General features: G+C 35.1%; 1 long non-coding RNA gene across 1 annotated transcript in view; it reads left to right on the top strand.

Annotated features, from left to right (window-relative positions):
• The first annotated feature begins 650 nt into the window (after positions 1–650).
• The window catches only part of LOC106998839 (uncharacterized), a 45,309-nt gene continuing 33,583 nt past the window's right edge, over positions 651–12,376 (top strand). The window contains exon 1 of the long non-coding RNA XR_001445386.3: positions 651–884. This is a non-coding gene — a long non-coding RNA (uncharacterized LOC106998839). The remainder of the gene's footprint in view (positions 885–12,376) is intronic.

Raw genomic sequence — 12,376 nt, forward strand, 5'->3', positions numbered from 1 at the left:
AATGACCCAAATTTGCAATGAGCACAATTAGCAATCCAAAGATGCATGTTAATTTGGGGGCCTGATATTTTCTTACATTTCCCTAAATTAAAAATAATAAATACATTCTTTCCTAGACAAGTCTGGACATGAAAACAATTCAGGGGATTATGAGTTTGTAAAAAATGTGCAAACCCCAGAAAATGTGGTTTCTTTGGGTAACCAGCCACTGCCCACCCCCCCCCAAAGTATTAAGTGTGGCATCAAATAGGGTAAGAGCTTTGTGGTATCATGCCCCTTTTTCAATCAATGGAAAACAACTATTTACAAGGATAAAAATAATTATAGCTATAACAGGCAGAAAAGAAAAATTTAAGCATAAAAAAGGTTTTGATATTTTATATGATGTATTCATATTTCTGAGACTATGTTTGGATCACATATAACCACAGATATACTCAACTATTTCTGAATTTACTAAAAGTACAAGAGATTGTGTTGAATTTTTATTAAACAGAGTTTATAAATCAAATTGAACATTCTCCAACTCTGGGCTGTGTTTCCATATGTTTGCAATCTATAGGTATTGAAATGCTCACCTATACTTTAGGAAAAAAAAAACCCCACAACATTTTGCAAAGATTGAATAAATGATCATTCGAAGCAAAAGCATGCAGTTCAAAAGCTAAACCTCCCATTGGAGAACAGAAAATTTAATGAGCTTTTAATGGAATGCAATGCTCAGAGTAGTAAATTATTTGTTAGTTGACGATGCAATCAGCATGCTGATTAAGGTTGCTTGGTTTTTTACTAAACATTAACTGAATGAAAACGGGTAGTCCTTGTTCTGCTTGGGGGGCTTTAAGGAAGCAAATGGACTTTCAGAACAGAGATTGTCAATAAAGGTGAGTGCACTCCAGGTGTCATTTGAATATGATGATAAAATACTAGTGATAAATATTTAAAAGCATTTTAAATCCACAATGTTCGCCTAGGGTATTATGGACTCTGTTTAAAGAAACAGTGGGCCTTAGCAGGCCTAACAACACTCCCTCTATCTCTCTCTAGAAAGAAATATCTAGATCTGCTTTCTTTTATTGCAAAAGAAAAAAGAGGGGTGGGTATGCTTTGAAAATATGAACCAGCATGGATGCAGAGACCAGGAACGATTGGGAGTTTGGAATGTAAACCTAAAAAGAGACAAAAAGGACAAAAATCAAAACAAAGAAAAAATATTCTGACAGCAAATAAAAGAGACATCTGTTTCTCTGGATAGATTAATATAAAAATTTAATTAAGCAGTTTCAATATTCCAATGTTTAAAAATAATTGCTATTAGAATATATATATATTGAAATTTATAAATGATGGCATTCTGAGGGCAAGAAATATTGTGATATTGGAGTTATATTCTGTCTAATTTAGAGGGTCTGAAAAGGAACAAAGAAAAAGAACAAAACTTGGAAATACCTTATGTAATGCTTATTTTTGTTGTTAGATTGTTAATACAGAATTTATTTTAAAAATTATTTACTATATATTAATCGATATGTACATTAGTCATAAATTATTGATTTTGAGAGAGAGATTTTGTTACTATTTATACTGCCAGATTTATTTCTCTCCCAAAAGAGGGATTTTTTGTTTGTTTTTCTCCCTACCAATTGAAGAATTGTGGGTTTGTAGGTTAATTTTCTTTGAACAGCTACAAAGTTCTTTTTCTATAAATCCCAATTAGTTTCATTATCGGTGATTCTCTGGCAATGATCAGGTACCCTTAAAATCCGATAAATAACTACCTCTCACTTTTAACTATTCCTGTTTATGACCCAAGAGGTTAAAAGCCTTTGACTGGCATTTGACTTCTGACCTCATATAAATGTTATCTTATCAGTTCCTGCTTGTTAACTTGTATTGAGTGCTTGTCCCTGATGGCTTTTAGATAAAGGGTTGTGGGGGTTTTTCCTTTTTTTTCTTTTTAATATATTTCCTGTAGGAACTAAACCATTTGCTTTGTTCTTTGCCTAGTGCAGTCAAGTCTGCTCAGTAACCTGCTATAAATCTATTAGAAAGAGCCAAATATGCTTTTATTTATTTCCTACATTATTTTTAGTTTAGCTTTATGGGTGGAATTTTATGATAAAAATTATTTATTATAATTAATAGTAATAATTACTAGTGATCTTAATCTTTTAACCTGTTTGTCAGGAAACTGGTTAGCTTAGTATTTTCTCTTTTTAAAAAAATATTAACAATTTAAAAAATTTAGCTTTGCATTTTGCACCAGCATGAGATGAGTTAGAGAGATAATTTATGGAAATCTTGTCTCCCCAGACTTCAGAAGTCTGGCTAATGAGAGAGTCATCAGTAAGATATATCTTTTTTAAAACATCGAATCCAGACCATGAACTGTGCATTTTCTAACCTTTGGGGAGAAAGGTGGTGGCCTGGCGCCTTCCTTTGCCCTTCTGTCCTAAGAATTAAGAAGGATTTTGGCCTTTTATTCCATTTGCAGCTGTGTGTGTTGTTCACACATTCAAGTGTGTATGTGTGTGATTCTAGTCACTATGTACAAACCTAAATACATTTGAATGTTTGCATTTTAATCCCTTTCCATACCTCGATGGCATCATGAGGGTATTCTAGGCAGATGTTGGTGCCTCAGAGGCTGCCTCATTTGCAAATGACCTACAATGTGATTTCCAAACAAAATATTACATTAATTTTCATGTGGAAAACAGGCAGTAAGGAGGGGGAAGAAGGAAGAGGCAGCCATCTTGGAGTCGTTTTGCCTTTTAGCCTCATTCTTTCGCCTCCTAAGGCTCGACAGAATATTATCTTTATTTTTAATTGGCCCTCAACATAAAGCAAGAGGCATATACAAGAGACCTTTGTATTCATGTTTAGAGTAGCAGAAAAGTTGTAACCTCTTTGGACTTTAAATAATAACTGCTACTATAGCCAAACTACAGCTATTATTCTCTAAACTTCTAAATAAATATACATATAAATGAAGCATATGCTACAGCTTGTAAGAGACCTGTACAAAACTTATTAAGGGAAACAAATGTCTATTTGGACCATTCATTTACTGCTATCTAAAGAATTAATATGTCAGTAAAGTTATCTGCCCTTCCTCCTCCCCATTCTTTCTTTTCTCCCCAAACGCATACTCACATGCACGCACATAAACACACGCATTCAGACACCCCCACGATGGAGAAATGGCAACCCTGGAAACTTTTTTTAAAAGAGGAATTCCCTTTCTCTTAGATCATGGGTATTTAAGAAAGAGGGAGAGAGAGAGAGAAAAAAAAAAAAAAACAGCTTTTATGTTTTATTTTATTTTAATTTTCTGTGTGTGGAGAGCTGCTATGGCTCCATAATGTCCCAACCCTGCTTTCATCACGCTCATATTCTGGCAACACACAGGTTTAATGCAATTTGTCCTAACTTTTCATTTCAACCATTGCTTTTCTAAAAGTGGTCAGAGTTTAAAGACTGCAAAAGCAGAGGGAAAAGAAATACCACGGCAGGGGGAAAAAAACAAACCAACCCCCAAACTGGTGCTGGTATTCAGTGCATTGACACATTCTCAAATGTTTTCTCTGTAGTTATAACACAAAAGCGCTTTCTTCCCTGTTTTGATGTGTTAAAGACGGAAAGAGAGAGGACACTTCGAAGTGGTAAAATAAGTATTTGGAAAGCACAGGGAAAGTATTTCTCCTTTGAATGTCCAGAATGTGTCAATAATGTGTAGATACTCTACCATTTAATATTAATTAAATTTTAAAAGATGGAAAAGAGATGAAAAGTTAAATTTAGGCACATTGTCTCTCATGTGCTGAACTTTTAGCTATCAATGTTGCCTTCTGTTTTGCATAATTAGAAGTGCATCCAAAGCCAGTCACTTTACTGTGTGTAAAATAAGGATAACAAGGATGCTAAGTCTCCCTGAGAAGGGTGTGAGTGGATCAATAATACATTATTGTTTAATTTTGACATTTGGCAGAAGAAACCATAAACTTTTACTCCTGTAATGTCAGTAATCTGAACTAATTTTCCTAGGCAATATTATTTGCAGATTGTTTTACTGAGTGAAACAAATAAGAATTTGAAAGACAAAGATGACCTGATTCTTAAACACTGGCTCCTAGTCTAAGAACCAAATTCTCTGAGTTGAATCCCAGAGTCCTTCACAATTGTACTGTCTACCCTGGCTTTTTAAAAAAGATTTTAAAAGGTAAGCTAGACGATTTCAAAACTGATGAAATTATGCCACCATTCTTATTTATATCTAATTCATGTTTTAATATATAGTCAGAAGTTTTAGTAGACCTAGAGTACAAAGAAGTGTTTACTTAAATCAGTTTCTAAACCAGTAGAAACTAACTTCCCCAGAATATTTTTGATGTAATCATTTTAAATCATTGTAATTAGAAGAACAATAAGATGACGAGAAACCAAGGCCCTCGGTTTTTCTGTATGGCTGTATCATCCAGCTTCATAAAGTTACTTAATGATGTATTTTAAAATACTGTTTATGTGAATGTAAACTTACCCTAATTATATACTAAGAAATGTAGTCCATTTGATTTTTTCCCATTCCTTGCCTCAAAAATCAAACCTGCTCTGTTTGGAAAAAGCTGAGGCTTCTGTGATATCATGGACCTTTTTATATTTCAGCAAGGAAGTGGAGGTCATGGAGTCAAAAATATCAAAATTTTCAGGACCCAAGTTATTGCTGTAAGGTTTTATCCTTTCCTTTGTGAAGGCTGATGCAGATGGATTTCTAGTTTCCTTTCGTTTCTGTCCTCTTGTCTATGTGTTTTCTTTATTTGTATAAATTGCATTGTCCTTTCTATAAGAATGTTTGAGCACACTGTCCCTGATAGATTCTCATTCTCACTCCTCTCAGCTTGTTTGAGATTTAGAATGGGGGTGCTTTTCCTTATTTTAAAAGCTTTGCAATTTTAACTCCGAGCCAAGACTGGTTTTCTATCCATCGGGACCTGCTCAAAGGTCACCCTCAAGATCATAAGCCATGTTCACATCCTTCTCATGGGAAAATGATAAAATAATATCCACAGGCATCTGATACTAGGGGCATGGCCTGGACGCACACCTTACCCTCTTCCCCTTGACCTCTCATCTGCCCTGAAGAATGAATACATCCATCCCCAAAGTTGATGCTTCGAAGTGACCAGTCAGATGCTAGCAGGTCAGCTGGCTATCCTCTTGGATAGAGGGTCCATAAATTAAAGAAATGTTGGTGTGGTTGAAAGAGGAAGGTAGTCCAGCCCAAGGGAAGCCACGTAAATCTCTCCTGGAGCTTTGTTCCCAGTAGGGAGTGGGGGTGAGAGTTGGGGTAGCTGGGGGCTGTGGGCTGTTATTAATGCCCTGGCCTCCTGCAGTGGGTGCTAACTTGTTGTGCATGAGAGCTGCCACCATCCTTCCCAAACATCGGGCGCTTGGAAAAGTCAAGCACAGTTGAGCCCTGATTTTCATTTAATAGTCAAAACCAAGATGCATTTGGGCTATGATGATAGGACAGCTCCCTTGAAAAGATTATTTGAACTACAAAGGCATTCATTTAGGGCTAGCAATGTTGCAAAAGGGCCCGCTAGAAATTAGCAGCCTGTCCTGGTATTTGGAGAGCAAGAGTGACAACTTATTGGAAGTTCTCAAGGAATCATTTATATTTCACACTCCACTAGGCAGCTGATTTGAGATTGTCTGTTAGCATAACAAAGGCTCTGAGCCTGTGAACTTCAGAAACCTTTCGACCTCTTAGCTGCTGGCATGAATAGCCCCCAGTCCTGCCTATAGAGATCTCCCAAAGCTCCCCTGTTCGTGGCTAAATTGTTAATCAGGGTAATTTAATATAGTTTTCAATATGCCTCATCTTATTGGGAAAGGTATTCACAGCTTCCCTACCCCTGAAAAAAAAAGTTCTTTTATTCAACTGTGAGAGGGGCAGCTGCAGACAGACCCCCATCCCTTGCTTCTCCCCCCAATCCTTCACAGCCGCAATGTTCTGAGCAGCAACCATAGAGAAGGGCCAGAAAGAGAAACTCAGAACGACGATCCGATCCCCTGGCATGCACTCCACCCTGAACCTGAAACTCCAGCCTATTTATGCTGGGAACCGCCAAAACAAAAACCCAAGGCTCAACCATAACTGAAACCTCAGAGTCACACACACACACACACACACACACACACACGCCACACCTCCTTCTCCACCCTCCCTTCACCAACACCCTTCCCCTCCCCCCTCATCTCCCAACTAAGCTTCTCTTGTGGTTCTGGACAAAACGCACCAGACCCCAAGGCCTGCTAATTTTCATTTCTCTCACTCTGTCCAGACAGCCCACACCGTCCTGCACGCTCCTTCACACAGTCACACTCGGCCTGGCCCCTGCATCCACTCCCAGTGTCATATACACTTGCTCTCGCCTGCTCCCTCGTACACTATCAATTCACATGTACATTAGTTAGCTGAAAAGAGCCGGAGCACAAATATATTCATTTTAATCCAGTTAAGACCTAAGAGGTCTCATAGGATATTATTCAATAGTTTGAAAACTAAGTATAAAACTCAGATTTTGCTACGCTGTCTCATCTCACAGAGGCCTACAGTATGCCTTTCTTTCACTTTATACCATGTATGTATTCTAAAAAAGTAAAATAAAAGCGAATAAAAAAACAATCACAAGCAAAATACCCAGCTTCCGGCAGGCACTATGCTCAAATATTATCTTTTTAATGACTGTTTCTAGCACCCATGTGCACATCAGAATAGCAATTTTATACAAAGAAAGGAAAAGTATGAAGTCACTAATTACATTTTTAAAAATTAAAAATAAAAGGATACAATCTCTTAAACTTATTTTCTCTTTCTTTTCCACGTGAGCATTTTAAGGCATCTCCAAAGCATATCTGAGTGTTTCTGGATTGCTTTGGTTGTGGTTTTCTGTGTAATTGGTGCTCTGTCTTTGTGCGAGTTGAGACTGTGTGTTGCTTCTTTCTGGAACAGCCATTTCTCGCTTGTGCCCCGTTTTGGTTGGTGTGTTTGTCTCTCAGCCTCCTGAAGTTGGATAAAGGCAGGATGTAGTGCCTGAAGTATTTTCTTTGATTTTTCTTTAGTTAGAGTAGTCCCTGATGGGGGTTGGGAGATTTCTTCACTCACTTGGGTTCCTAATCTAGAATCTCAAAACTGCTGGGAGGTGGGAGACCAATTTCTATTTACAGCATCAAGGAAAAGATTATTAAACCTCCCAAATCAGAAGTACAAACATAGATTTACACTTAATAAAACAAGACAAAACAAACAGCCCAGCTTCTTTCCCCAAATTTTTTTTTTTTGGAATTAAAAAAAGATTAAAATATAGGTTTACTGCCCAATTTTAATATCTAAGCAATGCCCAGAGGTGACATGTTAAAACAGAAAATAAAATAAATGTATCTGTGGTTATATTATATGGTAATCCTAAAGTCTGAATTTTCCTTTTTTAAAAAAAAAAGGAATCTGACAGTTTTAATTTCAACATTGTGGAAGTTTTTAGATTATAAATATTTTTGCCAATAATCTGTGTATTATTCATTTTAATCGTGTCCCTTTTGGTTTATTCGGTTTTGTAAGTAGTGATTTCCATTTTCTCAGTGTTTTAAACCAAAGTATTTTAAAAATATTAATTGATAGTTATTATAAATTTGTGGGTAAGTATGGCTGGTTTCTTTTATAAAGAGCCAAAACTATGAAGTTGTTCATATATAAATATCACAATTTCAACTTTCGTAAGGTGTTTAGAGTAAAAAAATTATGGCTTTAAGCACAAGAAAGAAAAAATACACAATTTGCCTTTTTTCAATGCTTTTGCTTAACATTTTTTTCATTAGGTTTTTTCCTCATTAGAATTTATGATCCATGTCGATCATTACACTTTCACGTCTCTGATTTCTGTTAAATTTTCTGACAGAGGCTAATAAATATAAGGGAGCAAAAAGGCCTATTTGCTTTCATCTAAGGTGCTGAATATTTTCAGGTTGTTTGTATTTGCATTGAAATCTTTTCCATGTTCTTAATTTAAATTATTACAATTTGATTGAAATTAATTCTATTTGGAGCTAAGATGTAACAGGGTTTTTTTTTTTTTTTTTTTTTTTAAGGAATTAAACAATGTGATTTTGCTAAATTATAACGTTTTCTTTGGCTTGAGCCATCTAACACCCTCTCCAACATGGCACAGTTTGGGCTTCATATTTGTGGAACAAGAATGGTTGGGGGGAGAAGGATGTATATTTGGAATGGTGTTTGACAGGGAGAATGAACGCAGACACCAGAACAATTATATTACAATCCCGTTGGGAATGCCAGCACCAAATTTAGCCAGACTGATGGGGTACTGTCTAGACGGTCCCTTTTGTGTATCAGCTGTTTTTTCCCTGCTTTATTGCACTGCCTGAATGTGTGAGTTGAACATGCATATGGATCCCAAGCATAACCATTCCTGCAACTATACATTGCTATTAAACTTCTCTCATTTGGCTAGGAATCAAAGGTTGTGTATTCCTACTATATTCCTTTACAATATTTTGTAATTAAAATGCAGCTTCCAGATTAGTGGCTTAACAAAGGTCATAAGACAAAGTAGAAGGTGCCTACGCTCTTTCTTTACATGAAGAAAATGTACAAATGTACTAGGTAAACATTTCTATCTTCTCAAATATGTCCACCTCTTTTCTATAGAAGTAAAAAGAAACCAGAAGGAAAGGAATTAAAACAATGAGAGGAAAGAGGCACAGTACATGTAAATTACCACCTTTCTTTTTGAAAAGGGCAAAGGATAGAAAGAAAGAATATTTAATGTTTACAGTGTAATTAACGGCAGTGTGTGCTTTTCCTTTTTTTTTTTTTCTTTTCTCCTCTTTATTTGGTAAACCAAATGGAGTTCAGTAATCAGTTCTTGTGAAGTCTTAGAATGGATTTTCAAACTCTTTTAAATACACGCTTACACAATTGCTTTTGTGTTGTTGAGCATATAGGAAATCCTAGAGACATTTCAGATCTAGGCAACTGTCAGGATTTTGTTTTGTTTGTCAAGATGGTGCAGGAAGGGTAGGGCTTACTTATATATGAATACAGTATCCACATAAAACATTCATTGTTCAAAGGAGCAGAAATGTACCCCTAAATAGGAAGCGCACTCCACGGGTGATGGGTACTAAGGTTGGATGCCTTTGCTAACAACCAAGAATTTGAAACGAACTCAAATTCATTATTACAATTAGAAAGTAAGAAACAGAATAATGCATTAATATTAATGAATGTAGGTATCAGATCCGCCTCTTTCTGTAAAAGGTTTATCAGCAACTTTTGTCTACAGTCACCAAAAATTGAAAGGTATGAGAAATTGGAATTCCACAGGATGTAAGTCATTATAAATAAAATTATTGTCTTGTAGTAGGTTCCAAAATGAATCCACTGTTTCAGGAAACAGGACCCCACATTTCACAGCACAAATAACTTTTGTTAATATGTACACACAAACTTTGTTTGGAAAAGGAATTCGACTTTCCATTTGCTGAAATTGTTTTCCCTTAGCAAAGAGAAGAGCCAAAAGTTTTACCGTAAAGAAAAAAAATCAAGGTTAAAAGTGATAAAAAAAATTTGTATAGTTATATCCTTCTTTCATGCATTAAATTTTGTCTGACTAAATGGTAAAATTTAGATTTTTTAAATAATAATTTTCTATGCTTTTCTGCTGAAATTTAATAACTACCATGTACTATGGACAACGAAGATTTTATTCATCTTTTGAGGACTAGATATTGAAGAGAGGTCTGTAAGAAAGAGAAAGTAAATTGTATTCCCAATTTTACTGAACAGGATAAAACAAGCAGTGATCTATTTTTTGGTTTGAAGCATTATATCAGCAAATCAACAATCATAAAATATGACCAGTGACACAGGATTGGGAAAATTCCCTGACTGAAAGAGGGGAGGAGATTGAACAAATGACATTAAACATGGAGACCTTGAGTAGGCACTTGTAGGCACTGGTATTAGCAATCTCTGAGGCCTAACTTTGGTACTATTAAGAAAAAATATAACCAAAGGCAGGGGCAGACAGCAAAAGAAACCAAGACTGAGAAATAGAGAAAGCAAGAGGAAAATGGTGGTGGGTGGGTGGGTTGGGGGTGGGTGGCATGCAGGGGTAGTGAGAGAGAAAGCAAGAAAAGGGGAGCAGAGAATGAATATTCTAAGCATTGTTTTAATCTAAAACAGAGACGCTTCCAGGAGAATGAATTTCAATGGAGCTGAGCCAAAAATAATTATAGAGATTTTCTTGTTTTGTTTTGTGAATGAAGAGCATCTCTTTTCTCTGGAGATGCGAGAGTGAGAAAGAGCCAGAGCCAAGAGATTGAAGTGATGCCCCTCTGCCCCTTTACTTCCACGCACCACAGTGGCAGACCTTTCTTTCTTCCCTTTTCCAAAAGCTATTGGCACCGAATTGTGCTAGGAAGAGAGGGACGTGGCAGCAGCCCTCAAACCTTAGCTGGATTTTCTATTCTAACAATAGCTTGTTTACTTGATAAGGCTGAAGTATTGAAATTGGAAGCAAGATTGGTGGTGGTGGGGGGCGGGTGGGTAGGGATACATAGTTTGGGTTCTAGAAATAAAATTGAGCTATTTACAGCTAAGAATATTCCCCTATTTGAGATACTTGAAACTTCCTTTGGGGTTTGTTTTACCAATTATATTTGTTTCCTTGTTTTTCATCATCAATAGCAAGCTACTAAAGGAAATAAAGTATTCTCTCAATTTTCCTCCATTTTCTCTGTGATGTAAAATCTTCATCTTGGAACCTTTTTTACAGGGAAAAATTGTCATTTGTTAAAATAGCTTGAGCTATGACTGAATTGTTGTGAAAGCAATATAATATACTCTTCATGAAAGCAGGAATAAAAGGCTTTATACTAATATGAAATACACAGGATTGGAGGAGAAACCCACTAACATTAATAGACTTTTGTGACAGAGTAATCATAAACAACTCAGAATTAATACCTAAAGACTATTAATTTTCTTAAGTTAAATTGACTTACATAAAAATCACACCAGTAAGTACTGTCAGAACCTGGATATTCTCTCCAAATCTCTTATTTTAGGTGTTATGTTGTGTTAAAGACCCTGTTGTCATTTTTATCATTCAGACATATTAATTCTACAAGTAGGCTTAAGGTATCACTTTTGTCTTTGTGTTGCCTGAGTTTTTTTTTTTTTTTAAAGCAATATATTTCAGAAACTTAAGAACCAGTTCTTTTCCTCTACATCATATTTTACAACTTGTAAAAATTAACATTTATTCTTATAAATATTTGACCTGCTAAGTTTTAACAGTTTAGTGACCCAGTAGAAGAACAGCATAGAGAGTTGTAAATTTAATGGCTTAACACCAAAACGACCTTGATATGAATTAAAAACAAGAAAAAGTATTTATGCTATATTTGTAGCCAAGATTATGGATAGGCTTAAGGATAAACTTCTCAGAAAGTAGCAAAACTAGATATATTTTCCTTTAAAAGTTTTACAGCTGAAAATTGTTTTTCTGTCAAAGAACTATTAACATATATAGTAGTTAGCAGTAAAGATATATGATTTTATTACGTAGATACTTTTTTTATTTTTTAAAGATGAAAAATGTCTTCATGTACGTGGGACTTTATTTAGGGATTTCCAAACATGTTTTAAATGTCACTGTGAATATATTGTGTAAATCTGTGAATATGAGCTTTATGAATCCACATTTAATTTAATTAATCATATTGATTCACTTGACATTTTTCTCCTCCTGAATCCCTCCTCCCCGCTTTTTTTCATCTCTCTATTAAAAGCATTTCTTTCACAGTAGTCGACTAATTTTTGAAGTAGATTTTACAAAATAGAACTGACAATGGTTTTTGAAGAACTTTTAAAAGCATTCAACTTATATTTTTTTTTTTTGGAGTTGTTAAATGAGTATTTAAGAATTCAAAGTACTTAATTACACTAATCTTAACATTATATTTAAAAACCCAATCCCCCTAATGAGTAGATCTACTTTTTAAAGAGAACAATTATTAATAATCACTATGCTGTATGCCAAAATAAATGTATGAAATTAGCAACAAATATTTATTTTTCCAAGTTTTTAAAGAAAACATTACCATTTTAAAAATAAAATAGCTTGCAAAATAGCAACAGATTTAATAATTTTTTTATTCAAAATCTCAGTAGATACAATTTCAGAATTTGTGGTTGGTTATGCTGTATCATTTAAATTGCCAAGAGAAAATGTTAGTCTGCTAAAACATTTAGAATATGATACATAATAATTTGTTATTAATGACA

The sequence above is a fragment of the Macaca mulatta genome, chromosome 6 (assembly GCF_049350105.2).
Source record: "Macaca mulatta isolate MMU2019108-1 chromosome 6, T2T-MMU8v2.0, whole genome shotgun sequence".
In the NCBI taxonomy this organism is placed as follows: domain Eukaryota; kingdom Metazoa; phylum Chordata; class Mammalia; order Primates; family Cercopithecidae; genus Macaca; species Macaca mulatta.